The 20,761-nt window shown below is 36.6% G+C and overlaps 1 protein-coding gene across 3 annotated transcripts in view; it reads right to left on the bottom strand.

Annotated features, from left to right (window-relative positions):
- The window catches only part of ERBIN (erbb2 interacting protein), a 118,078-nt gene extending 97,333 nt beyond the window's left edge, over positions 1-20,745 (bottom strand). The window contains exons 1-2 of one of the 3 annotated variants that reach the window (XM_031063875.1): positions 20,550-20,745; positions 1,007-1,118 (exon numbers count right to left, since the gene is read on the bottom strand). The gene's annotated coding sequence lies outside the window, so the exon portion shown is untranslated. The remainder of the gene's footprint in view (positions 1-1,006; positions 1,119-20,549) is intronic. The other 2 variants (XM_031063873.1, XM_031063874.1) reach the window with 2 other exon arrangements.
- Between the last annotated feature and the right edge of the window lie 16 nt (positions 20,746-20,761).

Below are 20,761 nucleotides of genomic sequence, written 5' to 3' on the forward strand. Positions count from 1 at the left end.
CATGAACTCATTTTCAAGTAAAAAGTTCCTACACCTCGTAATGTCTTTTCACAATTTTACCTAATTTAAGCATCATGACTTCTCTACTTCCAAGCACATAATTTCAGCAATTATCAAGCATTTAAAAGATTATTTTTGCCATAAAAATATTTCCCCTCTCAGAAGTCAAACATTTTCTGTGGCTAGTTACACATATTTGTGGGTGCATTCTAACTATATTCTTGAATCAGAGCAAAAGATGGTGAGAGCAGAATAAAAAAAATGCATTTGCTCAACGGTCCTTATGAGGACTAAGACAGTATATTATCCTACTCCAGTATATACTGTAATCTATCAAAGACTTTTTTGGCACTTCAATTAGAGACAAAAATTGGAAAATAAAAAAAAAAAACATATAATTCTAGTCAGTTTTTCCCTATTCTGCTATGACCCCTTTCTGAGCATCTATATGCACTTGCTATTAAATAATGCAATGAAAAATAAGTTTAAAAAAATCCTTTCAGTCTTAGCCCATCCTAAACATATCACTAACAAGTATACAGAACCACAACAGTATATGCATGCAATTGGAAAAAAAAAAAACGGACTCCCCCAAAACAACACAAAAACCAAACCAAAACAAAAAACCCCAAACAAACAAACAAACAAAAAACAACAAAAAAGCCAAGCCAACCCAAATCACTCTAACCTTTCTCTAAACAGAAGAACAGCATCTCATTAGCTTATGCAGGGCAGAAATACTTGTTTGAAATTAATTTTATTTTTTGCACAAAGCTATCTGAATACATTACCATAAAATGGGTTATGAATTCAAAGTAAGCAAATAATGCAGAAAAATAGAGCAGATGCAATGGAAGTCAGTCTACAGAAGTGCCCACACAGAGCTTTACCAACTTTAAAATACAAAGAGACCATGCTCTGTGACCCAAGTGCAAGAGACAGTACCAATACAGTGAATACATTCAGTTTCCCTTATCTTCTTTAACATATGTGGACAGTCACCTACCCAAATCACTCCACCACTGACAATTTACAGCACAGGAGCCTGAGTCAGCTTCTCAGCTGGGACCACAGATTCACCAGGACGCCGAACAGTTTATTAAACCATCCACATGGATCTGTGAAAGAGAATTAAGAAGTGTTTTCAAAATGATGGGTGTAAGTGGCCTTGCACATAACTACGGCAGTAAATCCACACATTTACTTTGTTCTACACCAGAATCAAACATAGACAACACAGAAACAGCAATATGTAGCTTACCACAACAACCACCATTCTATCAACATTAATCTTTGTTCTTTGTCAAATCTGAACATAATGCAATCAGAAAAAGCAGTGTGTCAAAACACAGAAAACATTAAACTGATTATGGTCTCCTCCTTCTATGGCAGACAAAACTGAAACATATACACTACTAGCAAGCTAGACCACAGAACAGCTCCCTGTTATTTGTATGAATGGAGTCAATTATCAGATTAATAAAATGTAACCAGAACCAATAAGCAGTTATGTGCAGGACCTGGGCTGAATGACTTCCTCTTTAAAGTTCTGGTGAATCTCAATCATGTTCTCTGAAAGAGAATCTATACTACCCACATAGACACAAAAGCTTCCACAGCCCTCATGGGGAAATAAAACTCACTGCAACAAATGAGTCTTTAAAAAAGCTTCAATTATTTTAACTGGACCTGCCAGCTGCCTTTCATTTAGCTTAACATCATGTTTTACTGAAGGTCTGCAGCCACAGCTATTGGCAAGAGTGGAGACAGTTGCTTACAAGAAGTTGGATCTTTTTCTCAGAAGCTTACTCTGCCTGGTGAGCTTGTGTGGAATGCTGCCATACACTCTGAATGTTGAGAATATGAAGTTTTAATATGTGGTCCTGGCTAGTAAGCCAGAATAATGCAGTAAATCTAAGATGTATGTGTAACATACCCATGGCCTCATCTTGGTCACATTTGTTGAAGACAGTTCAAATACAGTGTCAAAATACAGAAGAATGGTTTCCCACCTGTTTTTTAAACAGCTAACACATCTCACCCAAAAGAAAAAGGTCTAATAAATCTAGGTTTCTATGCTGATAAATGAAATCTTTCCTGAAAGAAGTTATTCTTCAGGAGATCAGATCCTGATTAGTTCTTAATACACAGTCACAAAACGAAGTTTCATGATTCCTGCAGTTTTGTGATTCCTAAAGTTTCTATGACAATCAGCAGCAACAGAATTGCCAAGAAAATAAGTGTTTCTGCCACTGCCAGAACGCTGTGAGATTTAACAAACCATGAAGCATCCATCGTAATACAGCTGTTTAACAGATCTTAGCTACCTTTTCCAAAACATTGGTTTTATCAGCTCCCCAGGGTGCCATGGACACCCCAGCTAGAAACTCTGAAAGATGCCACAGTTGATGACTGCATTGCTACTTTCCTGGCTTTCTCAGGAATAATAAAATTGGGCTGCTGTCCCTTAAAGCAGTGGCTCTGAATTTTCCTTCTAAATTTTTCCTACTGCATTCCCACCTACAACCTATAAAATTCTTGCATGGCTGAAAATATGAACGTAAGTATCACATTATATCAAGTTTATATCTACCCAGCAACTCCCTTCATACACATCCTGTTTAGGAACTGATGGTCTATGATGTAAAGCCTGGAACAGCTTTCTTAGCTCTTAACTAAGGAGAGCTGACTAACTTCCCTCTGTCTTGTCTTGTGATCTTCCAGAGAAGATTCGGTTCAATTTGAGATGTAAGTGGCATCTTTATAGACACAGAATGGATTGTTGAATATGCTGTCTAGTCCAGATTACCTATCCAAGCTTGTGACTACCTGCAATCCAGGATACAAGCGCTTGGTAGCGATGTACACTCCAAAAGTTAATAGTTGAGGAGGAGTAAGAACTTTACAAATCGTTAGAAGAAAGACCTTTGACACTTCTCCTAATGCCAGTATTCCACACAACAGGCTAACTTAGAAAGCAGAACTAAGGCTATGGTCTACTTCCGGCTTTTTCATTACCAGAGACATGTAATTTTTAATTAAAACACACTACCTAATTAGTATCAACAAGCTAATCCAACTCAAACCCTTGAAGTGCAGGTCACAACAGGAAGAAGAACCCATATTACATTTGAATTATAAACCCATTTCAGAACAGTTATAAACAGCCAGAACTTTTCAGAACCAGACAGATTTGTGCTGTTGAATACGTAAATCATCCCTTGCAGACAGTATGTTGGAGCTTTTATGGCTGCAAAAACAATTAAGAGAAGAATCAACTTGGATTTTATTCCGCTATCACACTTGTGAAAACCATGCTGCATTAAAAAAAAAAAACATTTAATAAACAGAACAATTTTTTTCCATTTTACTGTATCTAGTCCCCTGTTACTGTCACTCCATTTTTTTCAATATATGACATGAATGATCAGGGTCTGCTTATCTACATGAAATTTCATTGAAGTCCTGTGAAAATTTAGATGTGGTTAGTACTGCTATCAAGTACTTCAGAGTTTGCAAGAACGTATCTTAGAGCCTACGCTAAAATAACTAGTAATATTACATAATAAACCAAGGGTATCTATCACTTTGCCTAAGCTTACTGCAAAGAAGTTCCAGATGGAACACCACAAAGGACACTACTTTCATTTTCACGCACAGCCAAGAAGCATCATCACACCACTGTCTTAGCAATATAAGAGCAACTACTGATAGCAGTGAGTAATGGAAAAGATAGCGTAAAGCAGCAAAATTCATTTAGAAATATTCTACTAATAGATTTTTAATACTGTAAAAAAGATTAGTTGAGATATTTATTAAGTCACTTCTACAGCAGATCAGTAGATCTATGCATAAAATCCAACATTTTGATTTCACAATGATCAGGGAAAAAAAAATTTAGTACCACAGAATTCTTCCCCTACATTTTCTTCATCTACCATGACAAATTTAAAAATTATATTCAGATTTTTTTCAAGCATAGTTTAGCTGAATCCAAAGTGCCAAATAAGAAAAATAGGAACTTATGAATATATGGGCATATTTACTAGCAGTGCACATATAAAATCAATACTTTAGCAATTACATTAATGCAGTTGGTCATCAACTGAAAAAAAGTCTCCTCAGTTGCCTTCTGAAAGGAAGTAAATAATTTGTATATTTTTTCCATTAAGTTGAACAAACACAGGATGCATATAATTACAGGTAACATATAAAAATTAGCCTATTTTACAAGAAGTTGTTTTGATATTTATTCTACTTTTAAAAAACAAGTAATAAATGCTTAAACACACTTGACTACTATTGTTAAAAGTGTTAAAAGATAATCTGGTTATTAGAAGCCAGGTGATTAGCAGGAGAGGGCATCAACTAGCAGATATTTTGTGAGCTGAAGTACTTGATGTTGAGTAGTTGACTGATTTGTATGCAACCTTAACACTTAAATTCCACATTGGATCCTAAGGTTTTTTCTAGATCAATGACTCAAGGAGAAGGATAGGAAGAAACCCACTCCAGCAGTACATAATAACCTCACTAAGCTCAGCTTCACTACTGACTATTAGTTCAGTATGCAAGACTCACAGTTCAATATTCGAGTGTCAGGACTGATACCAGAAAACAGATGATCACAGAGAGAGAATGAGTAATTTTTATAGATCTTTAAATATTCTCCCCCGCAACCCCTGCTTATTTCAAGATACAGAGATACAGATACAGGCATATACACCCAAAAAGCAGTATTCAACTTGCATTCTAACCACACAGCAGAACAAATGCAAAAATACATAGTTGTCTTTCACAGACCTTTTCTGCCCAGCATTTTAACATATGCCAGATGCACTAAAACTAAACGCCGGTCCCTCAAAATCTGGTTCTCCCCCAAAAGCCCAAAACTGCAGCATGAAAAAAAGGAAAAAAGAAATCTTTGTGTTTCAAGTGGAAAAAACTAAGGAGAAACGTAACTCTAAAAACAGTAAAAGTGAATGAAGTTGGTAATATTTCAGTCACACATTCACTTAGGGGGGGAGGGATTAATGCAAACACGAAAACTGTACCAAAAAAAATATATACTTGCCCTCACGTTCAATTTCAATTTACCGCACTCTAGATTCTAATTGCAGATAGAGTCTCAAAAATTAAACAACAAGTGAAGGAAATAGAAAAAAAGGTGCAACTTTTTCCATTTTCATTTGCAAGGTCAACAGACACTTCAGTATCTTAATAACTAACTAAACTATGAAAGCATTTAAGAAAAAAATCCTAGTATATTTTCAATCTGGGGGTATGGGAAGGAAATCAAACTACCAGCCACTGCATCACATTTTTAAAATTCCAGTCCCAGAGAAATTAATATCATTATACTAGTTACTCTCAAGTATGCAGAAGGTTATCATTCAGAAACTACCTTCAGGAAGAATTCAGTATCTCCAAATCCTGCACAGCTTAATCTTGTACTACATAATTTGAAAGAAAAAGCCTAACACATAAGTTATCTTCCCAATTATAATGTTCAAGAAAATTTGGGACTTAATATAGTCTGAGCTTTTTTTCCACCTTTGAACCCCAGGAAAATAAATTATCTTACAGCAAACACTATTTCTCCTGAAATGCTACATCAAATATTTATCAATCAACCAGAAGGTAAGGTGTTGTTTTACAGATTAAAGAGCGGGACAAACAAATAGACAACTGCTGTCATGAAAAACAGCTTGACTGCTTAAGGATGTGTTGAGAACAATCCATTTGACACCTTAGGATTCCAGTAAGCAGTCAGCGTACAGCTAAGATATCAGAAGTAATTGTTACGAACACTGGTGCGCCTGGAGAAGGAAAAAGTCCTCACAACTGAATTTAAACGTTTTTCACATGATGACTCTAAGAAGTGCATTACCAAGGGAGCAATTTAAACTCAGATCACAAGAAATAAGTTTTAAATTCACTAGTGCTTAAACAAACCACCGCACTCTAGTCTCTCCAGAGAAGCAGACATAAGCAGAGTATAAGTCTTAAAAAGCGGGTAATAGCAAAAATACCAGCTCTTTCTGTTCACTTCATGCCCATAAGCACCACCTCCTCTCTAATATAGGGGCTTGGCCCTTCTAGAAACAGGAGGGAAGACAGAAGTAACCTGCATTTCATGAGTGCAGTACAGTCAAGTGAGGCCACTATACATGACTCCTCATTACAGACACACAGCACCTCCACACCCAGCTAGCAATCTTCCTAGAAGATTTGAGAATGCTGATGCTAAATGTCCTCTCTTCCATCCTCTGCCCCCTAAACTATCTTGCACTTTTAATCCCTCAATAAAGGTGTTTCTATCCTGCCCACCTGAAATTGAAAAAGTAAAACACCATAAAGGCATTGCATACTCTAAGTGACAGACATTTCTAAGTCCATCATTTTGTTATAATACATAACATATGAACTTGTTTACTAATCATACCAACTGCCCATCACCTGTCCACTCTCCACTCAAACCAGCCTTGAGGTCTAATCTGAAGGAATAGCATGCCACATTCAAATACTCTGAACCTACAAATTTCAATCAAGAGATTCCTCTAGATAATGAAAAACACAATGCCACCAGAAATCCCAACTAACTAGAGGCTAGATATATAAATCTCAAAAGCAAGTGCTCTGAAACATAGCTTTCAGGAGAAAAGGTCTTCACTGTTTCTTCTCCTTTTCCATGGTTAGTCCCATTCCTGCAGCAATTAAAAACCATTTTACTTTTTAACATTTAATTCCCAGCCTACCGTCTCAAGTCTAGAAGTCAATCTGCCTATGGCAAGAAAAAGTAGGAGAGACAGGAGGTGGTAGACTATAAATCTGCTGAAAAGAGGGTATAACTGGGTAAGTATCCCAGTTTTTAACTGCACTTTTGACTTTTATATTTGTACTATCAAGGATCAAATCACTGATGATGAATAGCAACATTTATATTTATTGTGGGTAAGTGGAACACTATTCCAAATTAGCAACTGGAACTCAAAAGGCAGGTCAATCTCCATCATGCAAAATTCAAACTACAACCTGCTGAAGCAAGAGTAATCCCTGCTTTCCCCTCACACCTGCCTTTTATTAAAGCTAGGGTTTTCTTAATCATACTGTAAGTCTAATCAGTAACTGACCCAAAAAGCCTAAATCTGCAAGACATTGAGGAGAATCTTTTTTCATTTAGATCAGTTTGCTCAACAACTCACTGACCTTCAGTATTATGCCTCCACCTTCAACACCTTGTCTTCCTTCTGATGCAAAGAACCACACTGGAAACAAAGAGGAAGTGTGCAAAGCAGATGCAGCAGAATGTAAGACTAGACATTTAGCCATAGGCTTTATAAATTAAAACTCCTTTAAAGTAAAGCTGATAACTTTATTATTACTGGTAATTTTTCAGTACAAAACAGATGTACCAAAAAATATATTCAAGCATATTTTAATGCTCACAATAGCACATGTTGATGGCAAAATTCATTCATGTGTGTCACATTTATAATTATTCCACCTTGAATTCATAATTTTAGCAGAGGGGGCAGGAGGAAATAATTAAAAAAAAATTAACCATGATAAATATCTACAGGCTACCAAGAAAAAGCAAGGATACTCAGGGAATCCAGTGAACAGTTTGGTCCAGACACTGACTGTACCCGTACCTTTTTTACTCTACAAAACTGAAAGAAATATTCACAGGATGTGGTCTGAACTTCAAGACACTTGCTCAGCAAGTGCTGTGCATGTTTTTGCAACAAAAAGTCAAATACTTGCCCACAAAGGAATGCTTTAAATTTAAAAGAGACTAGAGGGAATGAGAATAAAGCACAGAAAAGTATATAGACCATCATCCCCAACACGGTAAGTTCAAAATTTACATACACTTACCTTCTTTTAACCAAAGCAAAAACTATTTATAAATTCCAAAGTGACCAGTACATGGAGGTGTTTTGCAAAGAAGCACTATTGAGAGAAAGTCTTGGTTGTTCACTTTGGCTGAATATTAAGGTTAAAAAAACACTTAGAAGAATCTTCAATTAATACCAACCTGCAACTAAAACAATAAATAGATACACTGAATAGATTTACAAAAACTGGTATTTATATACACAACAGTGCTACTGATCTAGATGTATCTTTTATTTGTCTTACTGTTCTTAAAATGTAGTGAAGATACATAAAATGCAGTTCAAGGTTCCTATAGTATCAGAAGGCTGCCGCTTTATAATGGCATGATGGTATGGCCATGATGCCCATAACTTAGAGTAGAATGCAACCTATTTCCAATCTCGATGGTAAAAGTGATTTGTCCTCAATCAAGTCCATGAAATAAGACATTTTCTAATAGCCTTCAGATGCTTGGATGTAAAGCAAGGCTAGTAATTGCTATGAATAAAACCAGTCTCTACACTGCACCCAAGTTTCTCACTTGCTGTTCCTCTTCTACAGCCCCTCCTACCAACTGATTAACTTGGAGCCACCCACACCATGGACCTCAAAAGCAGACTTAACAGTAAATCTTGATAAGAAGAAATAGAAACAGGTTTTTGTCATTAAACAGAATTCTTCCAGGGTGCTGTCTGCTGGTTTGCTCTCAAATCAACATTAACAAGGTCTTAGAGAGCCTCATGAGAATGGACATATTCGGGAAGAAACCACAAGAAAAGCAACAGTGTAACAGTCAATATGCTTTTAAAAGTTACAACAGTTATAAACAAAGGTTAATTAAATCACAGGATAACATTAAGTTACAAAGTACCTCAAAAAGAAACAAAACAACCAAAGATAAAACAATGCAACTGTTTAACGGAGAGGTATAAAATAGGTATTTACAACCAACAGCACAGGAAAATCTTGGAAAAAAATTGGAATAAATGCCAAGGAGGGGGAAAAATTCCATAGCATTGGGGGGAGGGGGCAGATTCCATAGCATTGTTCATCTACTAAAACCAGAAATGGCAAGTGCTTTGATGACAGTTGCAGTTGGTTAAAGAATGAGAAAAGACAATACATCATAACTCTTGCAAGTGCACTGCAATCTGCAATGTTTACACGTTCCAAAAGGGGAAACTCACATTTTGTTTCAAGCTTACGCTTCCTGGACAACTGCATTAACACTATGATAGTAGCAAGTCCAACTAGAACACAAGTGTGTGAATTAATTTCCAAGTCTGTTTGAAAATCAATTCCTGCTACTCATGATGACATGGGCTAGAGTGCAAGTAAGATTCAACTTGGAATTTCACACTGAAAATGTCAGCAAACCAGCAGACTCAACAGAATTAACACATAGTTCTAAGGTGCAGGGTATGAGGTACACCCATAGACACTTGCCTGCAAACCTGAAGTACATTTCAGATGCACTAAAGAACAAAAAGAAAACATATACCTAGGAAAACATTTCTTTGTGTTACTACTTCTGATACTTCCTACAATTCAATAGCTACAGACCACTCCTGTAGCCACTGATAGCTGGGAGACAAGCAGAAACACTGGAATTAACTGTGCTTGAACAGGTAGGGCCTCTCTGTGGCTAACAGGACCACTACTCCTTCATGAAACACAAAATTAGGTGACTAGAATGAAGATAAACACCAAACTTCAAAGAAGAACAAAGGCTGAGGAAGAGGAAAGCTCACGTGTACCTGAAAATACAACTATAAACTTTCTCATACCTATCCCAAAGAAGGCTGAGACCAACAGACTAACACACATCACAGTCAGGGAAGGCAAGTGGACTGCCAGAATAAATTCAAAAGCAAACAATAACCCAGCTGGCTTGAACCAAGATACAAACAGGCAACTCCAGAATTTGCCTCATCTCTCAGAATACAAGCAAATCTTTAAATGGTGGTACCTCTACCACTGGATAGCTAAAAATCTCAGAGAATTTAAACCAGAAAACAAACACAGCAGCACCTCCTGTTTCAACTCAAGAGACATGAATGTATCATACTTCCAACCCTACAGTAGTTATGGCCTCTGCTATAAACTCTGCTTCATATGAAGCTACTTTATAATTAAATGCTTGTTTCAAATAAATCTGTGCCTTCCACAGCTATGGAAGTAAAATATTTGCCCTCTCTTCTCTTTCAAGGACCTCTCATTTCTTACACAAGACTGAACAGCAATTAGGATGTTATGTAAGTTAATTTACTGAAGTTAATTTTTAACTCCATTTCTGATCATAGGGATTGAACAAAAAAGAAAAAGCAAGAGAAAAATTACATTCAGAAAGAACAAGCAAAATTGCTTTAAAAATATACATACTTCATCCCTCTGTCTTAAAGAGGCTTTTAAATTATTTCAGATCTGTAAAAATTATTTCAGATCTGTACTAGTAAGAAACTAATCAGATGAAATTACAGCTTTTTGATATATATGTATTTTTCTGTCTATGCCCTTTTTAATACTTTGCCTTCTAACTAGGAGAAATTACAGTGAATTCCCACCTACTTTGCCAACATGGAATAATAAGCAACAAAATGCTTGGCCTTGGGCTTGTGTCTTTTTAATAACAAAACCCTGTAATATTTGGAGCTATTAGTTCTAAATGTTCTTACTCCTTGTCTTGAGAACTTGTTGAATTAAGACACTGAAGAGCAGCAAAATCCTTCACTGGTTGTTTTTATCAACCATGGTTTTCTACTTGCATTATCAAACAATTACATACTTCTCTCAGTGCTGTAAAGAACACATACGCCACTAGCCTTAAAAAAACCAACCAAACAAACAAACAAAAAAAACCCCAAAAAATAAAATCAAAACCTCCACTGAACCAAAAAAAAATGAATCACCCACCAAAAACCTGCATACTGTGCACAGGCCTAGATATCCAGGAGGAAAATATAATTGTTTTCCTATTCCTTCACTCTTATTGATAGACTCCTGGTTTCAAATTCCGGCTATGGCATATGTAAAACACAGAAAAAAATAGGGGATGGGGAAAAAAACCGTAGTGAAAATGCTAACAGTGTAAGTCAGCAATTGGTAGTTAATACCATCCCCAATACAAAAAGCTCTTTTTAAGCTCTTAACTCAGGATATAAAATAAGTTTGAAAAACATAATTACCACATTCTGTTTCACATGACTATGGTATTTTTATTCTTTTGACATATGCTGCTTCCTGAATGGATTTAATGTATTTTGGCATTCCAGAACAAAACTGCTCTCAGTGTTTGGCACTCCATGTACAATGCAGCCAGGAAGTCACTCCTTAAGACTATGCAGCCATCTGCAGCAGACACCAAAGGTTTTTGACAAGCAAGCTGCACGGCTGTAAATATGCAGTATTTCAATATAAAAGAAAAGTTCTCATCTATTAATCAGACTCTGCACATTATTGCCTGCAGATAAATTCAGGTGATTTGCAACATAAAACATGTCAGCACAGAAACCAAAACGGGAAAAATAAATTTTTAAAAAGATACTATTTCTTATCAGAAGGTTACTGATTATTTAAATGCTTACTAAACTGTAGGGTCTACACATAAAAAAATCGAGTCCCTGATGCCCTGCCTTACACGCACTCTCCCTCAAAAATGTAATTCCCAGAATTCCTACCTAAAGGTAGGAAGGATCAAACAACAGAGGTCAGAAAAACACAGCAGGCACAGAACACTTGAGATACAAAATAAGCAGATGTTGGGTACACAGGAGGGGAAGGAAGAACCACACTCAAAACCCTCTAGCCAATAACTGCTCAGAAAAACAAATCCCGACAGGTTACATAATTCGATCTATGGTAACAGGAAGATAGATGGAAACACATTCATAGATCAGAGTTCAAAGGAAGTACATGGGGGTATGTATATTCATTTCCCATTTTTAATTTGGCAGATTTAAAAAAAAATCATACCAAAAATTACAAATAAACATGCAACCCAACATCTAAAAGACTATACAGTGCACTAAATGCAAGTTACTACTTGAAGAGAAATTGTATATAGAACTGGACTTCCATTTTATTTTATAATTCCTCCTCCTTTAAAGAACACTTCTGTCTGTCTTCTAAGTGTTATCCACATCATCAAGCCAGTTTGGTTTTTGTTCTTACATGTTTAGTATAAAATGGAGTACTAAAAGCAGAAGCCTTTATTCATAATGCAGCTTTAAAAACAGTTTTACTTTTTCACTAAAATAAACAGTGGCTAGAATAAGAAGTAGCCACTATTTTAAAAAAAAAGCAAAGGTTCAAAAACCAAAACAGAAAAAAGTTGTATTTTCCAGACTCTAAGCATCTTGTCCCTCTAATTTACACAATAATCATGCTACATATTATGTCAATATTATTCTCAGCAGTTTTAGAAATTACTGTCCTGGACATACAAGGGAACCCCTGAAGCTACTTACCTCTGTCTACTGTTTTTCTGTACATTCATTTTAACCGATACATAGATCCCAACACATGCCAATTTGTTGTCACTATCTTCTGCAGTGATGCAGAAGAACTACTCCTGTCTGCATTGGCTGGGGTTCTTTCTAACTACAACACTCTTCACACCTTCCATGTGGGTAAGCGCCATTATTCTTGTCCTCTATTTACTCAGCTTTTCTCTCACAATGCATTTTTTATTTTTGCCAATTCATAATCTTGTTTCACTCCCAACACAGTGATGAAACATTTGAGTTAGCATTTTTGTACTAATTTTTTTTCTTTAGTTAGTGTTGTGTTCCTCTAAGTGAATGGATGATGATTAAAGAAAAGAGAGCTGTTATTTTTATTTTAGTCTATCAGGCATTTTGCAGATCACATAAGCAATAGATACAAAAAAAAAGTAGAATAGCCTTCAAAGTATTTTTGACTCTTGAGACAGGGAAGAACAAGGGTGTACTGCCCACAATAAAACTTTTACTAATAACTTAGAATTTAGACAATTATATTTCAGTACACTTTCTCTTAAAAGTGTTGTTTTCAATAGGGAAAATAAATTCACTATCGGAAGCCAAAAACAAGCTTTTCACCTCACAAGATATTTAAGATAAATTAAAAGTCTTCTTTCTCATCAAAATGCTAATTATAACCTCAAAACTGAATTCAAAGTTGATTTAATAATAACCCAACTTAAAGAGTTACTTAACTTCTGACACCCAGGGCTTTCCAGCATGAGAAAAGAACAGAGGTACAATACTACTTTGACACTACTGAAGTAAAAAGTGGGACACTGCCAAGCTGATTTGCTATTAACATGTCACCCTCTTTTCTCAGAATAGGAAAAAGTCACTGAAGAGCACAATGCAGAAATTCCAGAGAATTTCATAGATGAGACTTCAATTAATTTGAACTGTCCAATGCATCTTTCAGACTTCTCAAAGATTCAAACTAAATTAATACAAAACTGGCGGAAATTAGTAACATTCTGATTTTGAGGGAAAGTTATTCCCCAGCAGATATTTCATGCTCCAAAGCTGAAATTTAGAATCTGGAAATTTAACACCTGTGGAAGGATGTGTGAACTACAAATCTAAACTGAGCAAACATATATTTAGATTCAGTGGAAATAAGCAGGGACTTGCTCCACAGACAAGAGAGTTTTTGTACAAGAGTAAGGAACAATTTGTTGGTTCTTCATTGGTTAGTTTATGTAACAGGAGAAGCAAAGTAAGAAAGAGAAAAATATTGATTAACAACATCTTTCTCTCCCACTCTGTAACACTTTCTTCTAACCGGCTCCATTGACAAGGCCATAATCTTTCCCTTGACACATCACCACCCACTGCTGCAAAACCAATTCAGTAACTGATATCATGAAAGACTACAGGATATTTGATATGTTGACAATACATCTCCAACAGATCCCACAACTTCCCACAGAAAAATCCCACAGAAATGTCTGCCTGCTTTATTGTCTTTTTCTTGTAAGAACAGCATTGCAAAACCACAGAATAATGCCAGGATTCTCAGCATTCTTCTGCTTTTTTACAGTAAAGCAAAACAAAATAAATGCTCCCTGAAAAATTGATAAACTCACTCAGATAAATAAAAAGGAAAAGTAAATTAACCTCAAGTCTATTAAAATCAATTTTAAGTATATCTTGCTTTTCTAGTACTTTTATTACTTAAATCTTCATTTAGTTAGATGAAATACCTGGTACCAGACCAAAATCCTTAACATCTAAATCAATAGTAATACACTGGAAGAACATTGCCTAATAGCCACAGAAATCCCACACTCAGGAAAACAAAACTCTCCTAAAAAACACAAGTAAGATGCACTATAGAGAAATAATATTATACGAAAATAGTTAAGATCAGAAGGGGTTTTTTTTCCCTCGTATCAACGTTTCCCATCTTATCCATCAGGATCAGAGACAGATGGATTGAGAATTTCTGAGTTCCAACTGATTCTCCCTCCTTGTCACATTCTGAGAAGATGGTTAACATTAATTTAATTGCATCCTTTTTCGCCTCTTCTTACTTAGTGTCCTTAATATTTGTTATTTTGTTTTTAACAGTTTCCCAACACCCATCTGTGAACCAACAACAGTGATCTGACAAAAGTCATAAGTAAGATTGTAGGCTTGTTCCAAACACTGTTTTCTGCAGCATTGCACACTTAATTCCCTTTGCCTGTAACTCCTCCAAGATGTTTAAAGAACTCATTAATTACTTGGAATAAATCACCCTGTGTGAGTTTACTACAGCAAAGCAGACATAGTATAAAGACTGAATAGGTATGAACCAGGAAGAAGTGAACTTTTGAATTTTCCCCCTCAGTGATGAATTTTACTGCCAATCCCCCAAAAATATAGAGCATTCAGAAATTAAATAACCAACAAAGCTCCAGGGTTAGCGCCACATATGATTTTGTGACCAGAAGTAACCCAAAATGAGTATGTTCTCCTAAAAGGAGCTAATTATCAACCTCACATTCCAGGCCACCACAGACTAACATGCCACAGCAAGCTAACATACCAGCAACAGGAGACCAGTGAACATTATCTGCTGTCTACACATTCACTGATCCTCCTTCAAGTAGACCCATCTCAAAGGCCAAAGTGGAACCTAAGTAAATTAAACATCTACATATCATCTACTCAGTAGCATAATCAGGGAAAGCAAGGATTTACAAAGCATTTAAGTCACTAATGATTTAGACTGCTATGCTGACACAGTTTTCAGTCTAATCTTACTGAAAATACAGGCCTCGGTCTTGTAAACACCACTGCAGCCAAGCCTTTTTTTTGTTGTTTCATTGCACCATGAGAGCACATAAGCACATACAGATATTTAAGCAACATCTTTCCACAGACAAAAACACCCTATAATTCCCAATAATAAATGTTCTCTGATACCCAATCTCAAATATAAAAATTCATGTTATCTTCAGGGTTACCTGTAACACAAAAGACCTGCAGTAACTTGATCAAACTGACAAATCGATTGATCTTCTAAATTATTACTTCTCCCCTCTGACAGAGTAATGCCAAGAAGACAACAGCCACATGGGAAAAAGCAGCAGCTCTCAAACCTTAGCAGTCTATCAGAAGTCTTCTAGACAAGCCTGGAAACACTTTTCCACCATTCAAATGCTTACAATGATATCTACAGTCATTCTAGATGACCAAGCCTGTGAATGGCATTCAATCATCTGGCAGTGCATTTCAGATGTTTTGGTAGACACACTGATATAGCTCAAAGCACCTATGCCCTCTCCTCTGCTTCTTAAAACTTGGAAGTTTTAGAAGGCATGTACTGAAAAATGACACTGAGGGCAAAGAATGCTGAAGAAATAATTTCTGCAAATGTACTAATCACATATCCCATATCCTGGGACAAAGGAAGAACATGAAACTTCTCTTCCATAAATGTCTGCAGAGATAGAACCCCTTATGCAGTTGCGACAGGAACTACTCATGCCAGCTGAGAGCTGAAAACTGGTGAGAAGACTCTAAACACAGCAGTAAAACTCAAAGCATATTACTTCAAAAAAACAAGACTGTCCTTCTGCATTTATCTTTAACACATTATCAGAACTTCAAATATTTTGAATTTATTTATTGGGATTGGAGATTTCCCCAGCAAGAAAAATAGAGCCCTGGCCACTTCACAGGAAAATATCACCCATTCCAAATTAATACCTAAATTATAAATGTTTCACTTCTAGTATTTGTGACTTTTACTAATACTTAAACCATCTCTGAGCTTTTTTCATTCCGAAAGCTGGCTGCAGACAACTGACACAAGAAGTAGCCCATGAGCACTACAAGCTCACAGCAAGACAATTACACCCTAACCTATACAAACCATCTTATCTAATAAAATTGAGCTTTATGAAGCTCAGTTACCTTCTGACATTATTACAACTACCAGGATCTCCACAGCAGCCAAGATTGTTCAGATTGCCCTCAGGCTCTGCTTCAATCATCACTGTTTGTTCCTACGTGATTGCTTAGTGTCAAGTATCTACAAATTCCTTCCAAGAACACAAAAAAAAAATCTACTTTTTAACTTAAACTTTCACTTTTAAACTTTTAACTTTAACTTTTTACCCTAGGCAGGACAGCTGCAATGCTGGGGTTCTCCAACACAAGCACACTTCAGTTTGGTTTCATTTAGACCAAAGGAAGAGGTTTGTTCAGTTTTATTTCTCAATTATGAGAAGTCACAATGTATTTTTGAAGGTGGAATTGCAGCCTAGTGTTGAAATATTACGCTTCTGAATCCCCTTACGGAAAGTACAAAGAGTAATAACTCAAACACCTGTACTGAAATTCAAGCATCAGAGAAACAAGTATCTTAAAAAAAGCTGACTTTGACGATGTTCCTTTGTATCCACTGAAATTCAGGACTAGGTTCCACCTGGGTCATCAAAACTATTACCAAAAATCGGTAAAAATAAGAAATTCTTTACCATCAAGGCAGCATTAAGAAGCAGGCATTCTTTATGTGGATAGATGCGTGAGAGGATATCTTCTCCAAAATACCATGCATGCTGAAGTTCCTGTTTATATACTATATTTTACATACATACTCATTGATTTCCTGGAATAAACATACATATGATAACCATTTCCCCAAAATCATTAACATATTTCCCTCCTCCTTCCACATGTGTCCCGGGAGTCTCATTGGTGGTCCCTGGTGGTCAGCAACTCCAAAGTCATAGCTGACTGCTTGGGAATTGGTAAAAGCTGGCACAACTGGGTTGGTTGCTTTCCAGTTCTTCCTAAAGAATATGTATTGTGCAGTTCCATAGGCCAGTGGTTTTTGAAGAATAAGCATTGTATTAGTCCACCAGGTGCAAACGATTTTTCATCTGGCAACAATGAAGGCAAGCCAGCAGAAAAAGCCTAATTATCCTGAGATTACTATAAAAGAAAAAAACTATTGATTCCAGCATTACCATTTTTTCCATTTTAATTAGACGGGAGATACATTAAATCTCTCCTAAATCAGCATCCTGATTTTGAAACCTTACATTTTTAACTCAATATCCAAACACTGTATTCTTAGTTTAATATGAAAGCTGTATTTCAGTGAAGTAACCTTTTCACAACTAAAAAAATCCTAAAAAAAGTCCCATTACCAATGGTTAAATACAGACTATTTACTACTCAAACTACCTTCAATGTTTTCATTCTGATATGAAAAGTGTCTTTTGACACATTGTTGCACTTACTCAAAAACTGACAAGGTAAAATAGCAATGTTTTGAAATCTTCACTTTCTAGATGATCTTCATTAAACTATCTATTTCAAATGTCACCATGAACATTTGCATGCTCACACAGGAATACTGTCTACTATTTTGATGTCCGTATGAGTAACTCTTCCGCCAACTCCACTAGTAACTCATTGGGAAAAGGTTAGATTTCTAATTCCTCTACATGGATTAAATGTCAGGCACTTCTTCAGCAGATCAGGTTATTCTATAGAATAGAATAGAGAATCTGCTGAAGATATGACATACCAACTATTTGATCTTTACATAACATTTTCCCAAAAGGATTTTCCTTTTTGCTTAGGAGCAGGAAGGACAAAAACAAAACAAGAACACAGAGCAGACAGTGATTCATTACAGCCCTACCGGAAAGCCCAGTTGACGAATTTGCTCCCATCCCCTTCTATTTCTAGGACCCACTGCTAACATGTGAGGTATAATGTATGTTACACATGCGCAAGCCTTTCCTTAGCTTTGATCTTCCAAGCATGGCTCTTAATGACTGGGACTAAAGACTCTCAACAAATTCCACCAAGAACAAATCATAACACTGTTTTCTGAGACCACCAACTTAATACACTAAGAAACTATCCTTATCTCCACAGAGACCCCTTATCCACTCTATATGAACATGATGTGCAAATTGATACCCTACAGAGCTTTGTGTTTACACTAAGCATTGTCTACTACACAGCTTATGCATAAGACAGATCTATTCATATTTTACTAATATAATAATCATCTTAATGATAATCACATTCCATAGTATGCTATATACTGCAACTTCTAGCTCTTTGATTGCAAGCATACCTTCTTAAAATTAGCGATGTTTACTCAAGCTTAATTTAATTCATGAATAAGAACCAGTCAGGTCAAAAGAACGTTTCCCCAAGCCATCAACACACAGCTACAGAAGTGCTATTTCAAGCACATGAGCTACCATGTGTAATGTTAAATAATTTTGTTCATAATAAGAATACCAATGTCAGACTGATTTTTAGTTGCAATTGTTGATCTGAAGAAAGAACACATCCCTTCATGTTACTCCCAAACTATGTTAATGACATAATGGTATTCAGTGATATAACCATGAGCTGTAAGCAGTACTGAATTACACTTTCATCATTAAAAAGGACCTTATCCATAGCTACCATAGTGACAAAACACTAGCATAAAAAGTTGTGCCTCCACTACAAGGAACTATTCTTCTACATGGCATTGAAAAATATCAAGTGCATCATGAGAGACACAAAAGGTCTGAAAAGAAACAAAATTGCCTTGATTATGAACATACTGGTTTACAACTAAATTTGTCATGCACGGCTACAACTCCTCACCCTCCCCTCAAGAATCTCAAGTCATTATTGGGACTGAAACACTGCTCTGGAAAGGGATGGTTCTTTGTATAAGGATTACTCTATTCAGACTTTCTGCCAAGCATCAGCCACATAAGGAAAGCAAAGTTCACTGCCATTTATTTTGTCCAGATCTTTCTGATGCCTAAGAATAACCCTTACTGCTGCCTGGAAAGGTAAGTCTATAAATTGCAAGTCAAATAATTTATTTGTTATCAGCCACTGAACCTGCTTTAGGTATTTATATGTTAACATTTTTCCTTAGAGTATATCAAATAGATCGAGTTGGATTATTTTTTCTTAAATGACTAAATTACGATGTTAAAGAACTACCTATGTAGGCGCGTTAAAAATTTTGCATGGAAATTACTTTGCCCAAGACTCCCAAATACCAATACATGTCACACATTGACAAGACTGAAGCATACACATCCTATCTGACCAACATGTTGCTTGTGAGTTTCACAAATAGGAACAAACATTCCAGAGCTATGGTTTCTACCTCATTCTAAACATTCACAATATGAGAAACTCCTTGCCTTCACAAAAGAACTAACCTATAATTGTCTCTTTGATGCATGAAAAATAAACTTGCATCTAGTTAGTTGGTGTAACAAGCACTGGAGGTACAAAATCCTACACTAAAATTTCACATTTAATTTGCCCTTCAACAGCTTCAAAAAGGACTTCTTTCAAAAATTAGAAAGGGAAAAGTGGTCACCAAAACCAAACAAGGCTACATTAACAGATTCAATTGCATGCACTTTAAAGAAGTCAGATAACTACCTATCTGCTTTGGTTTTACTTTGTATTTTGTTTTAAATGAAGGTTCTTGAGATGAACTTTGCAGGACAGACCTCTGCTATACAAGCTGAAAAACAAGCAGTCCACCTCGTCGCTTTGAGAACAGAGAGGATAAAGGGGAAGAAGACGGGTGACTGCAGCAATCGAAGGTGGAAAAACTGCGACATTTACAGATGACCAGGAGGGCATATTTTTATAAAGAAACTTAAGAGCAATCCTGAAGAAGTCCGGCCAGACACTAACCGATATTCCAGAAAACAAGGCAGACATAAGCACCAAGCCTCAAGAGCTTGCGATTAAATAAAATATATTACCTCCTTTATGACTTTCTCATTTCCCGATAAGTTAATTGTACTTGCAGGGTTACCAACGTTTTGGAAGGGAGGGAGCTGAAGAAGCAGTTACGCAGTCGAGCAGCTCCAGCTCAGTGCCTTCTCGGACCGAACAAAGAAACTTCTGTGTCCGATGAGATTAAAAACTTTCGGTCTCACAGACTCTTCCCCTGCCTCCATGAAACCAGCGCCTCGGTTCACACGTTCAGGCGAGACGGGGAGTAATACAATGAGCAGCTAAACTGTGCAGGCCAAGGCGGAAAACAGAGACAAAATATAAAGGCCAAAAACAGGATATAAAACGAAGCCTGAACTCCTTGCTTTTTTCTCCACCCCGTTCCCAGAGGAAGGATTTTTCTGTTGTTTTTGCTGCTGCTGATCCCAAGCCTTCCCTATTTACCTTAGCTGTGGGGGCGTCTAAACCAGATCCAGCAGGCAGGAGTTTCTTCCGACCCCAAGTTAAATCCAATCGAGTTTTCTTCTTCAGGGAGGGAGAGGGCAGAGAACGGGGAGAGGAGGAGAAGGAATGTTAGCAGCTTTCGCCGAGGACGAGGCAGTTCGTGTGCACGGGAAGAGGGCACCAGAGCAGCCGGGCTCCTCCCGGCCCCCGCC

Source organism: Geospiza fortis, unplaced genomic scaffold (genome assembly GCF_000277835.1).
Source record: "Geospiza fortis unplaced genomic scaffold, GeoFor_1.0 scaffold397, whole genome shotgun sequence".
NCBI classification, from domain to species: Eukaryota; Metazoa; Chordata; class Aves; order Passeriformes; family Thraupidae; genus Geospiza; species Geospiza fortis.